At 44.5% G+C, this 25,448-nt stretch overlaps 1 protein-coding gene across 1 annotated transcript in view; it reads left to right on the top strand.

The window, feature by feature from the left end:
* Window positions 1-273: 273 nt before the first annotated feature.
* Window positions 274-25,448, top strand: part of LOC144892335 (uncharacterized) — a 109,252-nt gene continuing 84,077 nt past the window's right edge. Inside the window, exon 1 of the mRNA XM_078778358.1 lies at window positions 274-315. The gene's annotated coding sequence lies outside the window, so the exon portion shown is untranslated. The remainder of the gene's footprint in view (window positions 316-25,448) is intronic.

Raw genomic sequence — 25,448 nt, 5'->3', positions numbered from 1 at the left:
ACAACAACCTTTCAGTGACGTCGCACTCTGAAAACACCAACGGGGTGTATATTCTAATTTGGCTTTTCGACCCTTCTTCTTCCTCATTTTCTTTCAGCGATGGATATTTTTGTGTGAAATACATTTTAACAACATTAAATACTGGAAACAATGATCCCGTAATAGACGCTGTTGGGGGTGAGATAATGATAGAGCAGGACTCGACGGAAGTATCATGTATGAGTATTATGGTAAAGAAGAAGAAGATTCGCGCATGGATGCGGTTCCCAAGAAACGAGCAGCGAAAGAAACATTTTATCCAAAGCGAGTTGTGAGGTGAGGAAATGTTGTGGAGATTTGGGGTTTTAAACACATTCGTGAGTTGCGCTAAAGATACCGTTCTGGTAGATTTTAACATGTTTCTTCACTCGATATCAGCGATCGAGAAGGTTAAGCTCGTGACTTGGTCCGCGATGTCCACATGTTTTCGAACCACCACGTGACCATTCTGCATTCATTTATGAATAAAACCCTCAAAATCACGTTGGTGTCTGTCCGTCTGTCCGTCTGTTCGCCCAAAATGTGTTGGCGCTCAAATCTCAAGGGCTATAAATTGAAACGAGCTGAAACTTGGAATATACATTGGCTAATAGGTCTAGTTAATGGCTTTCAAAACAAATTCCACCGAAGTGTTATAGTTTTCCCTTTAAAATTAAATATATATATAAATAGACATAAATGCTGCCAGCCCATAATCACGATGTCGGAAATATATTTTGCACAATATAAACCCTGCTCATGTCTCTGTGCTGTTAGTCTTCTTGTATCTTCCATAAAATGGCTTCAATATATTGAATCAATGTGGGGTTAATACAGCAGAGGCATGATGGGCAAAGGCAGTAAGTTGTCTCCTGCGTCTTTATTTTAAACTGATCTTTATGAAACTTCACCAAATGGTAGAGTTGGTCATAAGGAAGAAGCCGATTGATATGGAGGTCAACATCGGCCAAAGGTCACAACTTTGTTGAATTTCTAAAATGCTCAATTTTCATATGATTTGAAGAAGAAATTTGCAGAAGATTTACATGTCAGGTCATCGAATTCAACCACCAATAATTTTTGAGGTCACCATAGGCCAAAAGGTGAGCATAGGCCAAAGGTGAGCATAGGCCAAAGGGAGATCTCGCGAGATCACGGCGAGGTCACGTCTTTTCGAACCTGTTCCATGCGCTCACGCTTTCGAAGCTAAGTGATCTTTCTCAATTGTGTTTTTGTCGAGACTGTATCTATCTTTCGGTGTATGTACCTATAGCGTATCTTTTGGAAAATTTTCGGTGCTAATTTTTCGTACATGTATACTAGGGTGGTCCTTATTCCTCAACATTCGGATTTTCTAAGCTCCAACCCCCGGGATTCATTGGAATAGTCGAGAAAACTCTCCTGGTGAACCTTTTTTTCCAATCGGACAACATTTACCCCTCCCTCATCGACCTTGAAGTTTCACCCTGAGGAATAAAAACAACAATCCTTGAAAAAAAATTTTTTGTGCCATTTATTCCCAAACTGTTAGCTTATAACACACAACATACAGTATTTTATAAATGGTTACCTCATTACACAGTTAAATGTATTAAACTATAACAAAAATCTTAAGCAAAATGTCCCACAAGGCTCCTAGGCCTGTCCGACTTAGTGCTCCTGCTCCTGCTGGGCCGCCACACCAGCAGCCACGGTCTTCTTTCTGGAGTCCGGGAACTCCGCGCGATGACGAGAGACAACTTGGAGGAGAAAATGCAGTTGCTCATCATCCTGAGTTAGCATTCGGTTGTATTCCTGGATGAGGGCAACAGTCGCCTGTACGCGAAAGCCTGGACACTGGCTCCGGAGGCCGCAGCTGCCCATCGACACGACCTGCAACTGCTGAAGGATTTGACGACCTGCATGGACGTCAACCGGGACGTGGGCAAGGCAGCTCTGACCAAGCTGCAAGGGCACCTGTGGTACCTCTCGGAGGAGCTTGTCGCTCTGGCGCTCTTTGACCCCCTGGTCACGGTGGAGGAGAAGAGGCAAATACTCACCTCACTTCACACTACGGTGGGAGATGAATCTCCAGCGAAGCGCCCAAAGCTGCCCAGCCAAGACGTCTCAGGACTCCAACTGCAAGACATGGCATCAACCAACACGCGACAGTTCTTCCAGAAGCTGCGCCTGGAAGACGGCTTCCTCGACACCGATCCCGCGACCTGGCTGCAGCGGGAAGACTTCCGGACAGCGGCGGCCTTCGTGCAGGGGATAGCAGTCATCAACGACAACGCGGAGCGAGGAGTTGCCCTCATCCAGGAATACAACCGAATGCTAACTCAGGCTGATGAGCAACTGCAATTTCTCCTCCAAGTTGTCTCTCGTCATCGCGCGGAGTTCCCGGACTCCAGAAAGAAGACCGTGGCTGCTGGTGTGGCGGCCCAGCAGGAGCAGGAGCACTAAGTCGGACGGGCCTAGGAGCCTTGTGGGACATTTTGCTTAAGATTTTTGTTATAGTATAATACATTTAACTGTGTAATGAGGTAACCATTTATAAAATACTGTATGTTGTGTGTTATAAGCTAACATTTTGGGAATAAATGGCACAAATTTTTTTTTCAAGGATTGTTGTTTTTATTCCTCAGGGTGAAACTTCAAGGTCGATGAGGGAGGGGTAAATGTTGTCCGATTGGAAAAAAAAGTTCACCAGGAGAGTTTTCTCGACTATTCCAATGAATCCCGGGGGTTGGAGCTTAGAAAATCCGAATGCTGAGGAATAAGGACCACCCTAATGTATACACAATCGTCGGTTAATGCGTATCGAGTATTCTGCGGCCTAGTACTCGTAGGCTTAGGCTACCGTACCGTCTCCGACCTTGTGGTTTTGTTTTTCTCTCAGCGATTCGTCGAATGCGCTGCCATTATTTTCGTTCTCTGTTTCGTCCCAGTCGTTCACCCCATACCTCCTTGTTTAATATCTCTACTCAAAAAAAAAAAAAAAACCCCAAAAAATATTTCCTTCCCAGGTCTTATTCGTTTATTTGTTGTTCTTTTTTGTTCGTTCGTTCTTCGATCACGTGGTTAGAAATGTATAATCTCTCCCCTGAACAACTGTTTTCTCTCATATATTATAACACCCTTTTCTTCTTTTCCTACAAAAGGATGCTTTCGTCTTGCTCACCAAATCTATTCATTCCAAAAAATATATATAATACCATCTCTTACATTTCCTCCTTTCTACATTCCCTAAACTATCCAGAACTCCACCCCTCCTTCAGTGTCCTCAAACGTATTTTTGACTCGAAGGTCTCAAACTCATTTTGCAAAAAATGTTCGTTTCCCATGAATCGTACACTTTTCAAAATCCAATCTCACCCCTCCCCTCCAAAGCCTCCCCATCACCCATCCCTTTCAAATCTCCCCCCTTGCCCCTTCCCTCCCCTCCCTCCTAAACTCCCCCCACACCCCTCCCCTCTGAGACTCTCCCTTGCTCCTCCCCTCCTAGACTCCCCTCTCACCCCTCCTCCTCAAAGCATCCTCCCTGCTTCTTCCCCCTTCCAACTTTCACCTTCATCTCCCCCAACCTTCTGCCTCGCTCTTCCCCCTCCTCAAATAACACCTCACTGTGCCTCACCCAATCTCCATCAAACCTTTTGTCCGCCCCATTCTTCCCTTTCTCCAAGCTATTCTGAAATCTTTGATACCTCTTTGATACCTCTCTCCCTACCTCTTCCTCCTCTTACCCTACCCCTCCCCCCCCCTGTTCTGGACCCGATGCTCCCCCTTCCTCTTCATTAACGGTATGGACCTCAAACATCCGGGGCCTTCGCTCAAACTTGACTGATCTCTCCATACAGGTTGCTTCTGACAAACCAGATGTGATCTGCTTAACAGAAACTTTCCTCCTTCATGATGTCGCTGATGCCTTGGTATCTCTCCCAGGTTACTCCCTCCTCCGGTATGATAGACCTGAGCCTCGTCCTGGAGGTGGGGTTGCTATCTTTATAAAAAACTCTCTTCCTCACTCGCCCTCCACTGCCCTCTCTCCACCTCACCCCCAGGAATACCTTTGGCTACGGCTTCCCCTTCGCTCCCACCTTTTGTTCATATGTGTGTTGTACCGTCCACCAAACAGCGATGACTCCATCTACATCTCGCTGTCTGATAATATGGACCAACTTCTATCTACCCATCCCAACTCTCTCTTCCTCATATGTGGTGATTTCAATTGTCACCATGCCAGTTGGCTGGGTGTGGGTACCTCTCTCACCAGCCATGGCTCTTCAGCAAAGGACTTCTGCGACTCACTGGGACTGACACAATCTGTCAATTTCCCGACCCGGATCTCAGTCAACGGAGCATCTTCTCTTCCGGATTTGGTTATGACAAACTTCCCTGAAAATGTCTGCTGCTCTTCTTCTGCTCCAATCGGCTCATCTGATCATGTGCTTGTCAAAGTGGACATCTCTCTGACCATTCTCAGAGAGCCTCCTCAGCGTCGACGAGTCTGGCATTTCTCTCAGGCCAACTGGCACGGTCTTCAAGCAGCCATCAATCACCTGGACTGGTCTCCCATCTCTACCGCCTCTGTCATCAACTCATCCTGGGAATTCTTTCAAAGTAAATTGCTCTCTCTCTCATGCACAGATTTATCCCATCTCGTCTTCAGTTGTCATACCCTTCCTCCCGTCCATGGTACACGGAATCTTGTGGTGAGGCTGTTGCCCTGAAACAACTTGCTTTCGTCTCCTGGAAAGCAAATCCAACGGAAAGAAATCTCATTTCCTTTCACAAAGCCCGAAACAAGTGTGTGTCCACCCTCAGGAGAGCCAGGAAAAAATATCTCACCGTTCTCAAGACCGAACTCTCTTATCTGTCTCCCTCTTCCAAATCCTGGTGGCGTCTGGTCAAATCTGTTTCTGGTGTTTGTTCCCCCTCCATCCCCTCCCTCACCTCAAACAGCTTAACGGCTGACTCCGCACGTGAAAAAGCTGAATGCCTCAACTCTGTGTTTGCCTCTAAATCTTGTGTCCCAAACCCATCCCTCTCTGTACCCACCGTACCCAGTCGTACCCAGCTGCTCCTGGACTCTGTGTCCTTTCCTCCTGACAAGGTGGAAAAGTTTCTGTCAACCCTCGACTCTGATTCTGCAACTGGTCCTGACGGCATCAGCCCACGGGTCCTAAAATCATGTTCTTCCGCTCTTTCACTCCCTCTTTCTGTTCTCTTCACCCTCTCTTTTGCTCAAGGTCATCTGCCATCTGCTTGGAAATCAGCCAACATCACCGCTTTGCACAAAAAGGTGCAAAAACAGTTCCCAGCAACTACAGACCAATCAGCCTTCTCCCAATTATCAGCAAAGTCATGGAATCCATCATTGCTTCAGATATGAAATCTTTCCTCTTCTCCAATGGCTTGATCTCTGATCATCAATTTGGTTTCAGACCTGGTCACTCTACTCTGGACTTGCTGCTTCTGCTTTCTCAACAATGGATGGAGGTCCTCAACACCAAACAGGAAATTAGAGCTGTCTCCCTTGACATTTCACGTGCCTTCGATACGGTCTGGCACCCTGCTCTGCTCACCAAACTCTCCTCCTTTGGTATCCATGGGAATCTCCACGCATGGCTGGCGGACTTCCTCTCTGGTCATAGTCAACGTGTGGCCCTGAATGGGTTTCTCTCATCTCCTCTTCCTGTTCAGGCTGGAGTTCCCCAAGGTAGTGTTCTGGGCCCTGTGCTTTTTCTGGTCTTCATCAATGATCTCTCTGACTCTCTTGAATATCCTCTCTATCTCTTTGCTGACGACTCTACTCTCTGTCGCTCCATTCCTCATCCCTCAGATCGGCAGTCTGCAGCCTCCTCACTCTCTGCAGACCTGGACAAAATCACAGACTGGGCAAACAAATGGAACATGTCTTTCAATCCTGATAAATCTCACACTCTTACGATGTCTCTCCGAAAAGACCGACTGGAAAACCCTCCCATCCACTTTATGAATAATCCTCTCCAAGAAGTTCTGTCACTCAAGCTTTTGGGTCTCACTATTTGCCATGATCTTTCCTGGGAAAACCACATTTCAACTTTGGCCTCCAAAGCCAGTCGCCGACTGGGCATCCTCCGTCGTGCGAAGTCCTTCCTTGGCACACCTGAGCTCCTCACCACATACAAGGCTTTCATCCGCAGCTCTATGGAATACTGCTCTCCCCTCTGGTCTGGTGCTCCTGCCTCACACCTAGCCCGTCTTCACACTGTTGAAACCAAAGCGTTCAGAATCATTGGAATCTCCCGCGATGAAGCTAACTCCAAGGGCCTTTCACTCACTCACCGCAGGCAGGTTTGTAGTCTTTCCGTCTTCTACCGACTCCTCTCTGGCCTTGCCCCCCCAGCCCTCTCTGGGCTCTGTCCCCCAAATATTCCTACAGGTCGCACAAGGTCTGCCTGCAACCCTCTTATGGTTAAACTGCCAAAGTCAAGACTTTCTGCTCACCTTCACTCCTTCATGCCTCTTTTCTCCCGCCTCTGGAACAAACTCCCTCACTCTCTTCAAGCCCACTCCACCCTCCAGGTCTTTAAAACAGCTGTTCACCACCATCTCTTATCCTCCCCCATCCAAAACCTTGATCTTTTCTACCCCTGCTAATTTCGGTCCCCTTGTGTTTTATACCTCTCCACCCCCCCCCCCCCCTCCCCTTCCCACGCCTCCTGCCCCCAAGCCCTCTCCCTCCCACACTTTTCCCTGCTCTCAAACGTTGTGGTTGTGTGCTTCCCCTTCTCTCCCAATCTTGGCTTCCGCTCCCTCTTTTTGTATATTTTGTTTGTCTGGTTGATTTGTTTGTGAAATAAATGTTAGCTCTTTCACGAGCCTCGATTCAGTATACAAAAAAAACAAAAACTTAAGGTGGAATTTCTAAAATCCTCAAATTTCATCCGATTCACTTGAAATTTGAAGAATGATTTGCACATTAGATCACTGAATTGTACCACCAATTATTTCTGAAGTCATGAAATCGCCATGAAACATTAGCAAGTTGTAAAGGTAGCCACAACTGAGAAGCCTATTGATTTTGAGGTCGAAGGTCATCTTGAAGTCAAATTTCTGAAATTGTCATTCTTTATCCGATTGCCATGAAAATTGAACAGCATTTGCATATTGAGTCACTGAATTGGGAAATCAACTTTTTTGAGGTCAAAAGGTGAAAGGACAACGAGGGTCAAACTTCAAAATCATAAATTTTCATCTGAAAATCTATTTTCATCTAATTTATCCGAGCTCTGATTAAGATTGTCAATTTAAATCTCAATGAAATGGATAATTTGATGTCTCCATGGCAACTTTCTTTGGGGGCATAGGGGGTGGATTATGCGCGACGTTTTTTTATTTGTTTTTGTGTACATAGACAAGGCTCGTTTAAGAACAAAAAGTTTATTGTAAAGTGGCAAAAAGTGGCAAAAGCACTCGAGCAAGCACTACAGCAAAACTGTTGGTAAGGAACGGCTGGTTTGGCAAGCGATAGCAAGCCAATTGGGAACTGCACACATCTAGATGAGCGAGACAGACCGAGGGCCCTTTCCTGATTCTGCCGCTTGTGCAATGAAAAAAGTTTATTTGTGGCGATTTTCAACACTTTTCACCTTTTTGTTATCTCCGCAACTGAAGGTGGATGGAGGTTATGTTTTCACCCTCGTCTGTTTGTCTGTTTGTGAAGAGGATATCTCAAAGATTTGTGGATGGGTTCGGATGAAATTTGGTGGAAATGTTGGGTTTGTGACGAGGACGAAATGATTAGATTTTGGTGAAGATTGGAATCTGGATCTGAGAATTTTTAAAGTGATTCTTCACCATTCAGAGATAAGGCAAAAAATATATATATACAGTCATCCCTCGCTATATCGCGGTTCACTTTTCGCGGATTCGGTACATCGCGGTTTTTTCTCGCTAGTATATGTAAAATTATATCGCGGATTTTTCGCTATATCGCGGGATTTTGCGGTATAAATGTATTTTTATATACTATTATTTTAAATATTTTTGTGGTAAAATAAGCATTTTCTAGCCTAAAAAATTAAAAAACGTAAAGAAATAAGAAAAATACAGTATTTAAAACATATTACAAGAAATAAAATACTGTACATAGTGTACAGTAGAAGGGTAGACAAAGAGTCGTGCGTATGGAAAACGCCAGTACATTCATCATCGTCATCACCTTCATCGTCATCAGTACTGCACAGCTAATTCATCATCATCTTCATCACGCAAGTTGTAGTATTGAAGAGCCGGGGCTCTTGCTTGATACGGACGAAATGACGGGCAAGACACAAACTCGTCCGAGAAGATATTTATTCTCAAAACCAACTCGGGAACACTGAAAAGCCCATTTATTGGGCTGCATTATAAAGCACAACCAGAAACCGAAAGCCACGCCTCTCAAGCGTGGCGTGCTTCGGTGAATCGGTGGTCACGTGATCAACAGGTGTTGCTGATTATACCCGCAAAGCGCGGCACGCTTTAGCGGTCACGTGACCAGCCACTCTCGCGCCGGGAATCCCCGCCGGTGACGTCACCGGCTGGAGCAAGGAGATTCTGATGCTGGTCTTGCTTGGGGAACCCATGGGTAGCTACAGTATCTTCAATGGTGAGTACCCATTAGAATTTTATATGTTGTTAAAATTACGTATGTTTAAGAGTGTAAAAAGTGTTTAAGAGTATAGGAAGTGTTTATAAGAGCATGGGAAAGGTTAATAAGAGTGTGGGGAGTTCATAATGCTTTAAAATATATATATAAAAAAATATATATATGGTCGCTACTTCGCGGATTTTCGTTTATCGCGGGGGGTTCTGGAACGTAACCCCCGCGATAAACGAGGGTTCACTGTATATATATATTGTTGCGGATTGGAGAATCCTGTTTGTAAATATCACCCTCTGTAAATGTAATGATCCTTGTAAATACCTCCGTTAATTGTAAAGGTCAAAGGTCGTCCCCTTAGTTAGTCCATCGCATGCACGTAGAAAATCATATACCCTTCTAAATAGTTATCTCTTCATTCCATGTCAGTATAAGGCTCTGTTTCCCATTAGTTGACTCTGCATTGCATCAAATCGAATAAGATAGTTCCCTTTTCAAGTTTCCCCCAAATCATCTCTTCAAAGTGCCAGTAACATTGGGTGGTTTTCTGTGGCGTTCACCACCGTAACATTGGGCGGTTTTCTGCGGCGTTCGCCACCGTTGCATTGGGCGGTTTTCTTCACTCAAAACTCCATTACGCACGCGGTCAGCTCGGAGAAGAAAGGCGTGTCTCCACCTCGTCATGAGAAGGAGGAGTGAGCCAGCCCCCGATCAACCAACCAAGCATGAGGGGTTTGGCCTGAGAGGGCGGAGGAAAGAAACTTCGGGGAGGTTCAAGAAGATTCTAGGGCGTGGTTATATAACCCATCACGCGGAGCCCCCACCTCAGTCCAGTTGAAGCAGATGACCAAGGAAGCCCTCACAGCAGATGAATGAGGAGTCCACCGCAGCTGAGTCCACCGCAGCTGAGTCCACCGCAGCTGAGTCCACCGCAGCTGAGTTGAGTTGAGAAGGAGTTGAGCTTCAACGGCAGTTCGACCCGCGGTCGCGAAGCAACGCCGCCGTACGAACGAGAGTGAGGAGGGTCGGCGGCTGCTCACCTCGAGCCTTGCCGTTGACACGAACCGGACCCGCACCCTTCCAGCCCTGTGGTCCCACCTCCTCATCCGTCCAGCCATCCACCTCCTGCCATTCCTGTCATCATCCCCGTGTAAGTCTGATTGTCGTCTGTTTGTCCGTGTTGTCCCTGGGAATAAGTAAGACTGTATAGATAAGTAGAATTGCACTGTGTCTTCCTCTTCTGTAAATTAATTTCGTTTCTTTCCTTCTCCTTGGTTTATTTGGTTTTGTACAATAGTTAGTAATAAATTCCTGTTCTTCCTTACTCTGCCTTCTTTTCTTCACATCCGTTCGTTTTAGAGTTTTCCATCATTTAACACCTGTGGCACGATTTGGCCAACGTTTAGGATCGGGTTTAGTATTGCTAATGGTTCGAGCCGCGGGATGCTAATCCGCTTGGCAAAATAACATCTTGTCCGCGGTCTTGAACGGGGTTGCCCCCCTGCCTCTGGAGGGAGCGGGGTGGCTTCAGGAGTGGAGACGGCCAGTGCAAATATAAGGGGGATTAACCCCCCTCCCCCTGCTAAGGGGAGTGCCGTGCTCCGTTTCCGTAACAATTGGTGTCAGGAGTGGGATTCGGACCTGGAGTGCGCCTAGCGCACTCAAAATTACGAGTGGCCAAAATTTTATTAAAACATCCAAATTTTAAAATCGTGCCATGGATAGTCAAGGCGACCGGATGCCGGTGGGGGTAGAGTTAGAGGGTTTAGAAGCGACCCAGGACCCCAGGGAAATGTATATGGGGGAGAGAGAGAGGAGGAGAGCAATGAGGATGTGGTTGCGGGGGTATCAGGTGCACAAGATGGTGCCCTCGCGCACGAGGTTTCAGGCGCACAAAATGGTGGCGGCTCGCACGTGGCGACGAGGGCCATGCCCGCTGCGCAAGTAGGGGTTGTGGACCTGCAGAGCTTTTTGGCGCAAGTACTGGTAACCATAAAATCGGCGTATGGGTTGGGCGAGAAGGTCCCAAGGGTGCGCGACGGGGTAATGCGGGTCGAGGAGCGCAGGTTGAGCGAGTCGGAGCAAGGCACAGGTAACTGGACCGGGGTAGAAATCACGACCATGGGGTTTGGGGAAGCCGGCGACCGCTGAGGTGGAAGAGGGAATTTTAATCAAGCCAGCGGTCGTCGAGGTGAATAAAGAAAAAGCAGTATTGGGAATTGAAATTGGAGAGACCAGGGACTTAGAAAAGCACTCGCGGCAGGGAAAGATGGAATATGTGCAAAGTCCGTGCTCACATCATAATGTTGTACTTCCTAACCCCAATAAAGATTTGCAGGTGTTGGAGCGAGGAGGAAGAAGAATCCCCAGGTGAGTCGGTCTGTATAATGTGCGGGGAGATTTTGTAGAAGGATGTTTGTCGACAAAAGAATTTCCGCGCGCTTGGGATCGAGAAAGCATCCGGGCATTGGTGAAGGGTCCCCTGTGAGTGGTGTGAGTGTAAATGGCGCGCTTGTGAGGAAAGATTGTGCGTCGGAGAATGAATGCACGACAGAGTACGAGTGTGAAACCGAGTGCGAGCGAGAATGCATGTTGGAGTGTACGGAGTGTGACACGGAGAGTGAGTTGGTGGTGGCGTAGGTGCGAGAGGGCACATCGGAGCGCGAGTTTGAAACCGAGTGCGAGCGAGAATGCACGTCGGAGTGTACGGAGTGTGACGCGGAGAGTGAGTTGGTGGTGGCGCAGGTGCGAGAGGGCACATCGGAGCGCGACTGTGAAACCGAGTGCGAGCGAGAATGCACGTCGGAGTGTACGGAGTGTGACGCGGAGAGTGAGTTGGTGATGGCGCAGGTGCGAGAGGGCACATCGGAGCACGAGTGTGAAACCGAGTGCGAGCGGGAATGCACGTCGGAGTGTACGGAGTGTGACACAGAGAGTGAGAGCAATACGGAGTGTACGTGCGAGGGTGAGAGTGACCCGGAGAGTGAGTTGGTGGAGGAGTGGGTGCGAGGATGCACGTTTGGGATTGGCGGGGAGAGTGTGCGAGAAAGCACACCTGAGTTGGTTGTGGCGCGGGTGTGGGAGAGCCCATGGAAGCGCGTGAGTGGGTGGATGCAAGAGTGCACGCCCATGGTGAGTGTAACGGAGGAGAGGTGTGGAACGAAGTGTGCGAACGATGAGTGTGCGCAAGAGGTGTGGTGTGTAACAGGGAGTACGGTGGTGGAATTGACGAAGTGCATGGGATGTATGAGCAACAAACAGAACGAGTGGTGTGAGCATGTCCAGGAGGCATCAACGTTGACCGGGGCTGCGTTTAGGGTGACGGATAGCGTGCGCGGTGCGCTTTGTTTGCAGCGAGGACCGGCTGGGACCGTAAGCGCGTCGCTCTTCGGAGCATCGTGCGCGATTCGGGCCGGATCCCGCACTGAATGGTCGGTGCCGCGTCTGAGCGGCGATCGGCGCGATTCCGGGGGAGGGGGGCCAGGTCGGACCTTCGCCCCCTGGTGGGGACGGGGTTCCGACCGGGCGAGATTGAGCCATCGGGCCGGAGACCGCAAGGATCCGCGCCGAGATGGTGCGTGGAATCTCGGCCCGACCAAACCGCCTCCCCTGAACCGAATGCCGGATGGATTCAACCTGCAGGCGACCAAACCACCCGAATTCATTGCTCGGCTTTGTGAAGCCGAGTTTTAATAATGTAACGATGCACCAAGGCTCAGATATAGCGGACTGTGATGGTAATAGTGTTTTGGATTCAAAATTGAGAATAGTGAATAGGATTGGCTGTAATGATTGGCAAATTGATGATTGGTAGAATGATTGGCAGTGATTGGCAAATTTTGATTTGCAGGAAATTGGATGGGCCAAATTGATAGTAGAGGATGCCCGATGTGGTGGGAAGGCAAATCCACCATCCCTCACAACACGGGGCACATGAGCACTAGCTATGGGGTTTATGGCAGTGAAAACTAGCCCGGGAGGGTTAGGATAATGATAGGGATCCAGAGAAGATTGACCATAGGTAACTGGAGATTTAAGTAGCGACACTATACAGTTAGTGGGGACGTAGGTAGATTAGTTGGGATGATAACGACGTGGTATGTGCTTAGTTTAAAGGCAAGACGCGGACCACCGAGTTAGAAGGAAACCAGGTAGATCAGATGATGACGTGTGTTTGAGAATCGAAAGTGTATGGAGCAGTGTATGAGTGAGTAATGGTGATTGAGTGTTGTGTTGAGCAAATGGTCCTGGAGGAAGGAGGGTGCAGGTGGCACCAAGTGTGATTGCACAGGTGTGCAAATGAACAGGTGTGTGGAATACATGGAGTATGGAATACATGGAGTATGGAATGGATGGTGTGGAGGGAGTATGGTGGAAACTGTGGAGTGGAGTGGATGGTGCGAAGGTGTGAATGGGGGAAAAGTGGACCCCTATCACGAATACCCGGGGAGGGTAGTTTAAGAGTTAGGTAGAGGGAGTAGGCAAATTGTGGTTGGATATTGGCATCTGTGGTGCGTGTGGAAGAATGGTGTTTGGATGGGTGCATTGGTGACGTGGAAATGGCTGGGCGTGTGGCCTGTTAGTGTGTGTAGTTAAATGGGCACTCCGCCACTGTTAGGATGTCGGCCAGGTGAGGCCGCAGGTGGGCTCTGGGAGCCGGTAGAGTTGTTGTGGATGGGGCCCGAGGATCCAATGGACGGACGCGGGTAGCCCAGTGCCAGAGAGGGCACCGAGGGGGGTAAGTGTCAGAGAGGGCCTTCCCCAGTTAGATAGGTTAGGGTAAGGAGCAGGTAAGCTCGGAGGCAACTGCAGTGGTGGAGGTGTGCAGGTGGGTAGACCTGCTGGGAGAGCCACACGACCCAGTCCTGAAATTGTGCAAAGGCACAGGGAGTTGAACCGGGGGAGTGAGACCCCAAATTGAGGAAGCACCACAGTTTGGTCAATGGGAATTTGGTTCTTAAAACCGCATAGATTGTAAGATGGCCAATGGATTGACAGGGAAAGACCCCGGGTAGTGTAAAGTGTATTAAAGTCATTTAGAGGATAGTTAGGATTAAGAATCTCCTCGCACCATCGACATCCACTCACCTGAGGTGACAGAACTCCACACCATGCCATGTTTTTATTATTTTTGTGCAAATGTTTGGAATGTGAGACGCATCATGACGTGGGTGTGACATTGTGCTGATGTTCCATCTCTCCCTCCTTATGAGGATTGATGATGAATTGGTGATGGCAAATTTAGACAATGGGATTGTGACGAATTTGGTATTCGGGAAAATATGGGGAGGACGAGACGGTAGCGACGGATTTGTAAATTGTAGTGTAATGTGTAGATTGTTGTAAATATGGGTAAGGGCAAGGGTGGAGTAGGTAACAGGGGGGGTGACGTACGGTAGGGATGAGCTTTCTCACTTCGCTCTCCGTGCGCACCTTGTTCTGCATTACCTGTGTTGATGTGTACCCTTGCGCCTTTACCCCTCGTGAACCTGTCATCTCTGTCTTCCTTCCCCAACTGAGGACCGTGCTCTCTGGGCACTGGGGGGAGCGTGCGCGGGGGCCGCGTCGGAGTGCCCGGAATTTCCGCAACCAGCTGCCTGCATCCACGCACCACTTATGGACCACAGTCTGTGGCCAAGCACCACTTATGGACCACCAGTTTTGTGGCATGGCCCCTCTCCTGGGACCGGCCAGGTTGGCCAGAGGAAGATCTTGCTTGCGGACCTCGATGAGGTGGCACCAAGCCCACAGGTGAACCACCCATAGTCGGCCCCTGTGGGCCATAAATAAAAAAAGTGGACACGTTCTGTGCTTTTTATTATTATTGCAAATAGGCCGCCAGCAAGAAGAACGTGAAGAAAGACAACATCAGGAAGAACAATGGCCAGCAGAGGGAGCCGAAGAACAAGACCGCCAACAGGGTTTTTTAAAAATTTGAACTGTGGTGACTGTGCACTCCGGTGCGTTTTGGTGAGTGGTGCTTTGGTGATTATTGGTGCTGGTGCGTCGATGCAGTGCATGCTGTCTCCTCCCCTCCCACAGGATTTATTCTTTTTTTGTTCCCAAAAGGAAAAATCACAGGTCTTGGGTTGCGTTTTGTAAATAGTCCAAGTAACGTCACTTGTAAATAATTCTCCCTACCGTACATGTTTAGTTTGAAAACCATTCCGCAATTCGGTTATCCTGTGGGCGTGAATCTGTTAGATAGGGTGCAATGCAGCAGGGGGACATACTTATTTGTGTTTTAAAACTGTCACACTCAGGGTCAGGTTAATTGTAGAGGGAATTACACCTACGTGCCACACTAAGTTAAGTTTTATAGGCCCAGGATGTGCCTGGAGGATGAGGGTGCAGTGTTGCGGATTTGAGAATCCTGTTTGTAAATATCACCCTCTGTAAATGTAATGATCCTTGTAAATACCTCCGTTAATTGTAAAAGTCAAAGGTCGTCCCCTTAGTTAGTCCATCGCATGCACGTAGAAAATCATGTACCCTTCTAAATAGTTATCTCTTTATTCCATGTCAGTATAAGGCTCTGTTTCCCATTAGTTGACTCTGCATTGCATCGAATCGAATAAGATAGTTCCCTTTTCAAGTTTCCCCCAAATCATCTCTTCAAAGTGCCAGTAACATTGGGTGGTTTTCTGCGGCATTCGCCACCGTAACATTGGGCGGTTTTCTGTGGCGTTCGCCACCGTTGCATTGGGCGGTTTTCTTCACTCAAAACTCCATTACGCACGCGGTCAGCTCGGAGAAGAAAGGCGTGTCTCCACCTCGTCATGAGAAGGAGGAGTGAGCCAACCCCCGATCAACCAACCAAGCATGAGGGATTTGGCCTGAGAGGGCGGAGGAAAGAAACTTTGGGGAGGTTCAATAAGATTCTAGGGCGTGGTTATATAACCCGTCACGCGGAGCCCCCACCTCAGTCCAGTTGAAGCAGATGACTGAGTAAGCCCCCACAGCAGATGAATGAGGAGTCCACCACAGCTGAGTCCACCGCAGCTGAGTCCACCGCAGCTGAGTCCACCGCAGCTGAGTCCACCGCAGCTGAGTTGAGTTGAGAAGGAGTTGAGCTTTAATGGCAGTTCGACTCGCGGCCGCGAAGCAACGCCGCCGTACGAACGAGAGTGAGGAGGGTCGGCGGCTGCTCACCTCGAGCCTTGCCTTTGACACGAACCGGACCCGCACCCTTCCAGCCCTGTGGTCCCACCTCCTCATCCGTCCAGCCATCCACCTCCTGCCATTCCTGTCATCATCCCCGTGTAAGTCTGACTGTCGTCTGTTTGTCCGTGTTGTCCCTGGATAAGTAGAATTGCACTGTGTCCTCCTCTTCTGTAAATTATTTTCATTTCTTTCCTTCTCCTTGGTTTCTTTGGTTTTGTACAATAGTTAGTAATAAATTCCTGTTCTTCCTTACTCTGCCTTCTTTTCTTCACATCCGTTCGTTTTAGAGTTTTCCATCATTGAACACCTGTGGCACGATTTGGCCAACGTTTAGGATCGGGTTTAGTATTGCTAATGGTTCGAGCCGCGGGCTGGTAATCCGCTCGGCAAAATAACATCTTGTCCGCAGTCTCAAACGGGGTTGCCCCCCTGCCTCTCTGGAGGGAGCGGGGTGGCTTCAGGAGTGGAGACGGCCAGTGCAAATATAAGGGGGATTAACCCCCCCCCCCCCCCCCCCGCTAAGGGGAGTGCCGTGCTCCGTTTCTGTAACAATATATATAGCAAGATATCTCAAAAGGTTTTGGACAGATTCGGACGGAAATTGGCGGATGATTTGGGTAAGTGAAAAGGAAGAAATAATTGAATTTTGCTGAAGATCTGCATCCAGGTCCGAGAAAGTGGTTCTTCACCATTGAGGGAGAACCAAAGGCGACATATAACACGTTATTTCAAAAAGTTGTGGACAGATTCGGACAAAACTTGGTTTATGAGTTGGGTAAGTGACAAGAACAAGCGATTCGATTTTGGTTCAAGTCAAATCCAGACCAACCTATCATTGTCTGACCAAATTCCCTTTTTTAACCCTTTCAGTGCGGGATTTTTTTTTGATAATCCCGGGATCCCCAGTAACCCAAAGAAATTTTAAAAAAATTCTCGAACATCGATAAATTTGATAAAACGGAATAAATTTGGCATTTTTGTACAGGAATGCCACTATGTACTGACGATCTATTTATAGGTATAGTCGATGACGTGTTGTAACGTCATCCGTACGCAAACCTTTTTCGCGGGTTGTGGCACTGGACGTCATCTGTACTCAAAGGTTAAATTCCCTTTTTTAAGGCCATTTTCCCTGCTAGAGTGGGGGTTAGCCTTGCATGCCCCATGGCAATCATCATGTTTCCCTTTTTGAGGCAATGTTTATGATGGCCGGATGCCCTTCCTGACGCCAACCGTTTAGTCCCCTCTTACACAAAGGGATACGGTGTACCTATTCTAAACACACTGACAAAGATTTGCAAAAACCAAACAAGACAAAAACAGTTCACCTGGTGGAGGTATGATCTCCACCGAATGTAGTCCTTGTTGAGCTATGTTTAGCTCTTCAACATCGCTGGGGTAGTTTTGTTTCATCCTTGGGACAGGTGTTCTGATTTAAAAATGAGCAATGGTCCACTTATGTCGCACTCACATGGTAGTCCATTTACTAATGAGGGTTGTTTTATGATCGTACAATATTTACTTTAAGAATGAAAAGATTTTTATTGTGATTATTGAATTTGTTCACATTAAATGAGTTGTTAATCCACTTAACATGATTTTTCTACAAATACTAAACTCATGTCATAATTTTCTAATAGTCCTGTCGAGTTAAACATCAGGGGAAACGTTGTTTTTCCCATGATTCATCACGTGACAGTGCTTTCTTTCTTTGAGATGGAGCATTCCCTTTACGCTGTGCTTATCACCACTCACAAGGTGATATTTTTGTCGGCAAAGTGAGACCCACCCTCGATCTCATATCGAAAGATTGTGGACCACGATCATCAACAACAACAAAAACAACAACAACAGGCATTTTAAGGCCATTTTCTCTGCAAGAGCGGGGGTTAGCCTTGCGGTCCCCATGACGACCTTCTCCATTTTGCCCTATTTTCTGCATCTCCCCTTGTTAACCCCCTTGCCCGCATTTCTACTTCGACCATCTTCAGCCAAGTCTTTCTCGGTCTTCCCCGTCCTCCACTTCCTTCTTCATTCATTTCCATCACTCTTCTCAACCAGTCACTTTCATCCTTCCTCAACACATGACCAAACCAGCTCAACCTGTTCCTCTTCACAGCATCAATCACAGGCTCTATTACCATCATCTTTCGCAATTCATCATTTGTCTTCCTCTCTCTCAACGATACTCCACACATCCACCGAACCATTCGCATTTCCTCCTTTTCCAGCCTTCATTGCTGCTCTATGTTCATTACCGATGTCTCGCTCCCATAAATCATAACACTTCTCACACATGCAGCATACACCTTTCCCTTTAGCTTCAACGACACTCCCCTCCTCGTCAGCATGCCACTCAGTTCCCGAAACTTCTTCCATGCACATCTCACTCTAGCAACCGTTGCCGAGTCTGATCCACCTTCTCCATCCAGCATGTCTCTTAGGTAACAAAATGTTTTCACACCTTCCAGCTTCACACCGTCTCCAAGATCCAAATCAACATTTCCTCCATCTGCAGCTCCCTCTGTGCACACCTTACACTTGAATGTAGCTGCCACACTGGTTAATGACCCTCTCAAACCACTACAATTTTGATGAACCCACCCAGCGCACATTGTACATTGAATGGAATTCACTCTGACACCCTTCCTGCACACAGCACACGGCCACTTCCTCGTTCTTTCCACCTCACCACATGCTTTACCACTTGCCATCACCTTCGTTTTTCCGATATTCACCTTCAGTGTCAGACCTTTTGTCTCCATACATTCCTTTCACTTGTTCATCTTCTCCTTCAGTCTATCCATACTTTCTGCAATCAACACCAGATAATCTGCATACAACAACTCCCACGGTAAACCCTCCTTTACATTCCGAGCCAGTACCTCCATCACAGCTACAAATAGTAGTGGACTTAGTACCGACCCCTGATGCACTCCCACCTTCACCTCAAACTCACCACTGTTCCCGTCCTTCATCCTTACAGCTGTGCGCGCTCTTTTGTACATTGCCATCACGACTCTGATCAACCATTCCTCCACTCCTAACTTCCTCAATGCCCATGTCACGACTTCACGTGGAACCCTATCGAATGCTTTCTCCAGATCAACAAACCCAAGAAACAACTTCTTCCTCTTCTCCATGTACTTCTCCTGCAACTGCCTCACAATAAAGAGTGCGTCTTTCGTTCCTCTTCCTGGCATAAATCCAAACTGCATTTCGTCAATCTTCACTTTCTTCCTTATCCTCCTCTCCAACACCCTTTCCAATACCTTCATTCCATGCTCCAATAACTTTATCGCTCGATACGAGCCACAGTCCAGAGGGTCACCTTTCCCCTTGTATAGAGGGATGAGGGTACTCAGTTCCCAATCCACTGGAATGTGGCCTTATTTCACCACCAGATTGCAGATCTCTGTCATTCTCTTCACACCCCAACTTCCCGCTGCTTTCAACATGTCTCCCACAAATCCCGTCGGCCCTCCCACCTTTCTACTCTTCATTGCTTTTTAGTAGTGTATATATGTTGCTTCTGGGACACTCATTTTCCCATTGACTTACATGTTAATTTTCCTCTTAACCTCATTGCCCATTAACACCTCTATTTCTGCCACCCTGATCTTTACGAACCTTTTGGCCTTTTGACATAATAGCTATAGCGAAGGATAACCAACTCTTATCCTTAATGTTGTTCATTAGACCACTCAAACAATGATCCTATGAATATTTGCTCCCTCTCACCATAACTTTTCTTCATTTCCCCATAACACCCCCTTGGCCTTGTGGACCTTTTAACCTTTTACTCTTAATATCGATGATCATTGTTGTTGTTTAGTAGACCACTCAAACAACGATCCTACAAATATTTGTTTATGCGTAGGAAATAATTTAATTCTCCTACAACTCTCTTCACCATCTAATCTCCTACAACTTCACCATCTACAACTTCACCTTAACTTCACCAACTTCACCATCTTCACCATCTTCACCTTCACCATCTTCACCAATAACAAAGTATATGTTTGAGTTTGGTCTTTATCAAGATATTTTAACTGAGCTCCAATAAAATGATAAACCTCCCTCAATGTTCTTTTTTGAGCGCCTCCTGTGCCACACACCATTTTAAAATTAAAGTATATATTTTCCTGACAACCATCAAAGTTTTCCGTCCACTCAAAAATATTTCCATCTTTTTTACCCAACTCACCAGTATTTAAATTAATTCTCTTATTTGTTTTGTGAACTTTTTTACCAGTTGTCTTTTCAATTATACCTATTTGATATTTTTCACATTCGTTATGTTTACCATTTATATACCAAGGTTGATTACACCTCCCCTCTTTAGTCTGGTTGGTACTTGGTTCTATCATTTATATAATAGTAAAAAGGTGGCGGTAGCCCGTTAAAATCCCTAACCCCCCCCCCCCCCCCCTTTTAGCTTATCACTTATATACTTTTATAACCATAAGGGAGACTATCAATTCCATTTTCTAAAATAAACCTCTTATCATCAAAAGCCCCCAATGCTTTCTTATTCACCTCTTCTGAATATAATTTATGTTTATAAATTCTTATTCCATTAATCTTTCTAAACTCTTCTTTCTTTGTTGTTAAACAGTTATAATAATCCTTAAAGTTTATTGTTTCTTTAATAACATTTTTCTTTACACCTTTTAACTTCTTATCAGTCTTTTCAACGTTATTCACAATGTATTTATAAGCATAAGCCTTTGACCTCAATCCCACAAATTCACTCATGACATTTCCTCCGAAATTCATCCTTAAACTTTCCAATCACCTTTTTATTTTTAGAAGAGAACAACTCACTCTCTGGACTGTAATTACTAGTGTCATAGATATTAATGTCCTTTTTCATGTCTCAATAAACATCATCAGTATTAATTTGCAAAATATAACAATCTGTATCCATATAAAGTAGATTAACATCATTTTGATATTTCTTCCTCAAGTTATTATAAAAGTAATCATACATTAATGACTTTGATAAATCAAGAATTGATGTTCCAATATAAATAGGTTTGTCCATTTCAATACTCTCTTTAATCAAATGGATCGCACAAAAGTTCTCAGTAAAGACCTCAGCTCTAGTAAAACTCGGTCTATTAATTAATTTTGATGCTTGTTTCCAAGATGTTGATAGTCTGATATTTTGTCTTTTCCTCACATTTTCCATGGTCTTACCAAAGACCGCATTATTCATCAATTTATAAAAGTCTTTCTCAAAATCTGTTTTTGACTCTGTTCTTCTTTGTGTATTAAAATCAATGTACCCCTTTAACCAATGGCTTTGATTGAACTTTAGAACCCTATGGATCTTCTCTACTCTTAGACCTTTTGATAAATATTGTCGCAAATTTCTTTGGTGTAGAACATAATTTTTCTTGTTATATAATGTAGTAAGTAATTTTTCTGTTGATTCACCTATATTAAATGATTGTTGATAATCACTTAACCACTCCTGCTTTGGACTTTCCTTTTCACAAGCAAATTGGAGATCTTTGTGTAGGTTATGAAGTTCCTCTGGATATTTCAAATCGACCTCAAAATAATAACCAACCTTTGAATCATCCAATTCTTTTTGTGTAGAGATACATACATCTTGTAAAACCTTTTTGTAATCTTTTTCCTTTACCCATCTAAGTTTTCCATAAGGAAGAGCCTGAGACATTGCCCAGCCATACAGGTTGTTCGCATCATAATACATCAAGTAGGAGCTCTCTACCGATGGATCATAATTTGGAATGTACTTGTTATTTGCTTTAGCATATCTCTTTGAACAGACTTGTGAAATTCCTCCTCTCTTTGCCTTTTCAATCATCAAAAGCATATCAACATCGGTTATCAAATCCAAAGCTTGTTTTGTCATTTTCAACATTGTGCTCCAAGCCAATCCAGGAGCAGTGTAATAGTGAGCAGGATCCAATCCATATCCAGAATGACAGATTGTTCTGAAAGCCTCAAACACATCAGCCAACAAAAGCACATCAGTTTTGAGGTACAAATCGTGATACTCACCAAGATTCTTAATGTTATATTTTTTCCAAACATTTTGTGCGTGTACATAATCTTTATCAGATATATGACTATTATTTAATTTGTTATATAAATTTTCTTTTAAAGGAAGTTGTGTTTCATTGAATCTCTCAAATGAGTCCATATAGTCATAGGGGTAAATTCCCTTTTGTGTTAGTAAATCTTTATCTGAAAAATACTCTGAAAGACATGGAAACTCTTTTAGATTTTGAACCGAGTTAGCCAATGGACTTGCCATGAATTTAAATGTATCAAGAAATCTTATATGAGTAATAGGAGATGTGTGAATTGTTTTTGTGAATGAAATGTATTTCTGATCTGTGTTTGGAATTGCCGAGATACTTCCAGAAGTCTTTGAGAGTTCCTTGATAAATAGATGTGTATCATAATGAGCGTTGTTATGAAGAAAAACAGGAATGAAAGAGGGGAGTTGATAATTAATATTACAACTTTGATGAGCCGGACCTCTATATTTACCAGTGAGATGACAATGGTCTCTAACCTTTAGACCTTTACCAATTTTCTCCTCACAAATATGACAGACATTGTTTTTTATAAATTCCCTTTTTTCTTTACTTGTTAAGGACATTGGTTTATTGGTTTCTCTCATTATCTTGGTTAATCGAACACAGTCTTTTTCTAGTCGTTTCACAAACTCCTCTGGGGTATTTGAGCCTCTATACATCTCTAACTTGTTATATTCATCACAAACGGATGATTTGATATCTATCTATAATTCCAGTAATCTCTGTCTGTACGTCTGTACGTCTGTACGTTTGTTTGTCTGTGACCGCTGTTTCTCGACAACCACGGGTCCGATATACTTTTAACTTGCCAGGTATATTGCTGGGGACCCGAGGATGTGCCTTTTCAAGGTTTCATATTAATCGGACAATTACTTACCGAGCTATGTCCAAAAAACGATTCAACCAATCAGAGAGCAGCGAACGATCGCGTGTGCCGAACGTGGCGGGCACACTCTGCCTCGGATGGCACATTTGAGAGCGTATTCATTTATTTCACGTTTGCAAACTATGTTGGCGTTAAACTATGTTTTACAACTAATAAAAACGAATTTGCGATTCATTCGCTTTCCTGCGCGTTTGTGCACGCGATGGCGATTTCTTTACCAAACTCCGGAAGCCGTTCGCTTTGGACCAAACCATTGCATGTAAATAGAGGGGGGGGATTGTCACCACTCGCAAGCCGTTCGCTTTGGACCAAACCATTTCATGTAAATAGAGGGGGGGGATATAATTTTAGATATAGATATAGTACGGGCAATGCCCTAGTAATAACAAAAACCACAAGGAGTATGTTTTTGATATTTATTTGTGTATGATTCTTTTGGATCTGGAGAAGCAGTATCAATTTTTTCTAAAATACTTTCAAAATCAGCATATATAACAAATGGATGTTTTATTGTTTTCTTTTCATCTTTGAATGTGATCTTTGAGCCTTTTTTAGGCATGTTGATTACCGTTGATTTATGTTCACCACAATAATTTGAATGTTTATCTAATCTTTCTTGTGTTTGGAAGAAGTTAAGACAACGCATACAAATATATATTTTATTTGTTCTTTTACATACTTGTGGTTTTATTAATTTTGTAATATCTTTGATGTATGTGTAATGTGAATTTTCGTCTGAATTAAAATATAGAAGATTAATATGAGTTTGTTTACAATTGTCAGAAAGCTTTAAAACATGAATGTTGTTCGTTTCTGTTAAACCATAAACATTAACTGATAAATTATTCATCTTTTCAAATTTAGGAATATCATTTAAAGCCATAGGAAACTTTAGATCTTTCGTATTTAATGTATTCTCATATTTTTTATAATGAGATACTCTTTCATCATGAAAATGTGGAGGATGTAAATGTGCCAGAATAGACCAGAGAAAATATTTATTGTCTTTATTTTTGATATTGATAACTGCTTTTCTATTTTTGATAACACTGGGTAAATCAATGTAAGAAGAAGCTTTTAGAGGATCTGATTTAAGAATATGAATGTCTATGTAAATAATTTTTCCTATATTGAATGCACTTCCTACGATTGAATTATCCACATCTTGCTCTTGTTTAATAAGTTCATCATAGACTCCTGATGTTTTAAAATCTTGATATGAAGATATAAAGTGTGGCTCAGTTCTCATGTATGGTGTATCTATAACTCCTTCGTCCTTTGTCATTTCTAATTTTACTCCCATATAAAATTTAAGTGGTTTCATTTCTTTTAGTGTTTTTTCAATCAACGTTTGAACAGCAGGTTTAACTATTTCTCCAGCATCAACTATAGACTCTGGTTCAGGAGGTTTGAAGTTAAAGACTCTTATTTTAATATGTCCTTTGAATGCACCATCAGAGTTTTTAGTTGTGATAAAATTTGATAAATGTTGATTTGTTTTAAGATGTATTTCGAAGCCTTTCTTGAGGATATTTTTATTACAGGCAGAACAGTGTTTTGTTTCCTTCTGAATAGGAGATAGTAGGTGAAGTAGATTAAATGTGTGTTTGTTAGTTTTAAGGTGTCTTTTGTATTGTTTATATTCTTGTTCACAAACGTCACAATACGTTGCTTTGATCATATTTATAGAGCAAAATTATACTTTAAGTAAAACACCTTTTTAGAGGCTTTTTAAAAGATGAAACTGTGCTTAAAGTAAAACACTTATAGAAGAAAGTGCCTTTTTACAGGCTTTTTATATACTAGGGCATGCCCGTACGTGGGTGCCCATTCCTTGCCAAAAAAAAAAAAAAACGCTACCCGTACGCTCTACCCCGCCCGTACGCCCGTACGCCCATAAACAAAAAAAACAACGCTCTTCGCTTCCGCCCTTCGCTCTGACTGAATTGGGAGAAATAATGCGCATAAGAAATCGAGAAATTATTATTTTCTCCGGAAGAAATCGAATTACGAACCGTAATGGCGCACGCGCTCGTCGGCTCGCTCTCACATCGGCCACGCCTATGCAACAACGCGTTCTGTGATTGGCTGCCGGAAGTGCAGTCTTCACTGTCCGGAAGGTCGCATATCGCAGTTACGATGAATCGCAAATTAGTTTTAATTAGTTTTAAAACATAGTTGAACGCCAACATAGTTTGCCAACGTGAAATAAATGAATACGCTCTCAAATGTGCCGTCCGAGGCAGAGTCTGTTCGCCACGTTCGGCACACGTGATAGCTCGCTGCTCTCTGATTGGTTGAATCGTTTTTTGGACATAGCTCGGTAACTACTTCTCCGATTAATATGAAACCTTGAAAAGGCACATCCTCGGGTCCCCAGCAATATACCTGGCAAGTTTAAAGTAAATCGGTCCGGTAGTTGTCGAGAAACAGCGGTCACAGACAAACAGACATACATACATACATACATACATACATACATACATACATACATACACACAGAGATTACTGGAATTATAGATAGATGAAACTATACTTAAACTAAAACACTTTTTCACTCAGAATCATCTGAGTCATAACTATCACATGAATACTCAGAATCATACTCAGAGTCATCAATAAAGCTACTCTCATAACTATCATTTGAGCACAAACTATTAGCATCATAACTATCATCTGAGTTCAATGA

The sequence above is a fragment of the Myxine glutinosa genome, chromosome 5 (assembly GCF_964187855.1).
Source record: "Myxine glutinosa chromosome 5, kmMyxGlut1.1, whole genome shotgun sequence".
NCBI lineage: Eukaryota > Metazoa > Chordata > Myxini > Myxiniformes > Myxinidae > Myxine > Myxine glutinosa.
The sequence above is the reverse complement of the archived record's forward strand: the minus strand, read 5'-3'. Positions and strand labels throughout refer to the sequence as shown.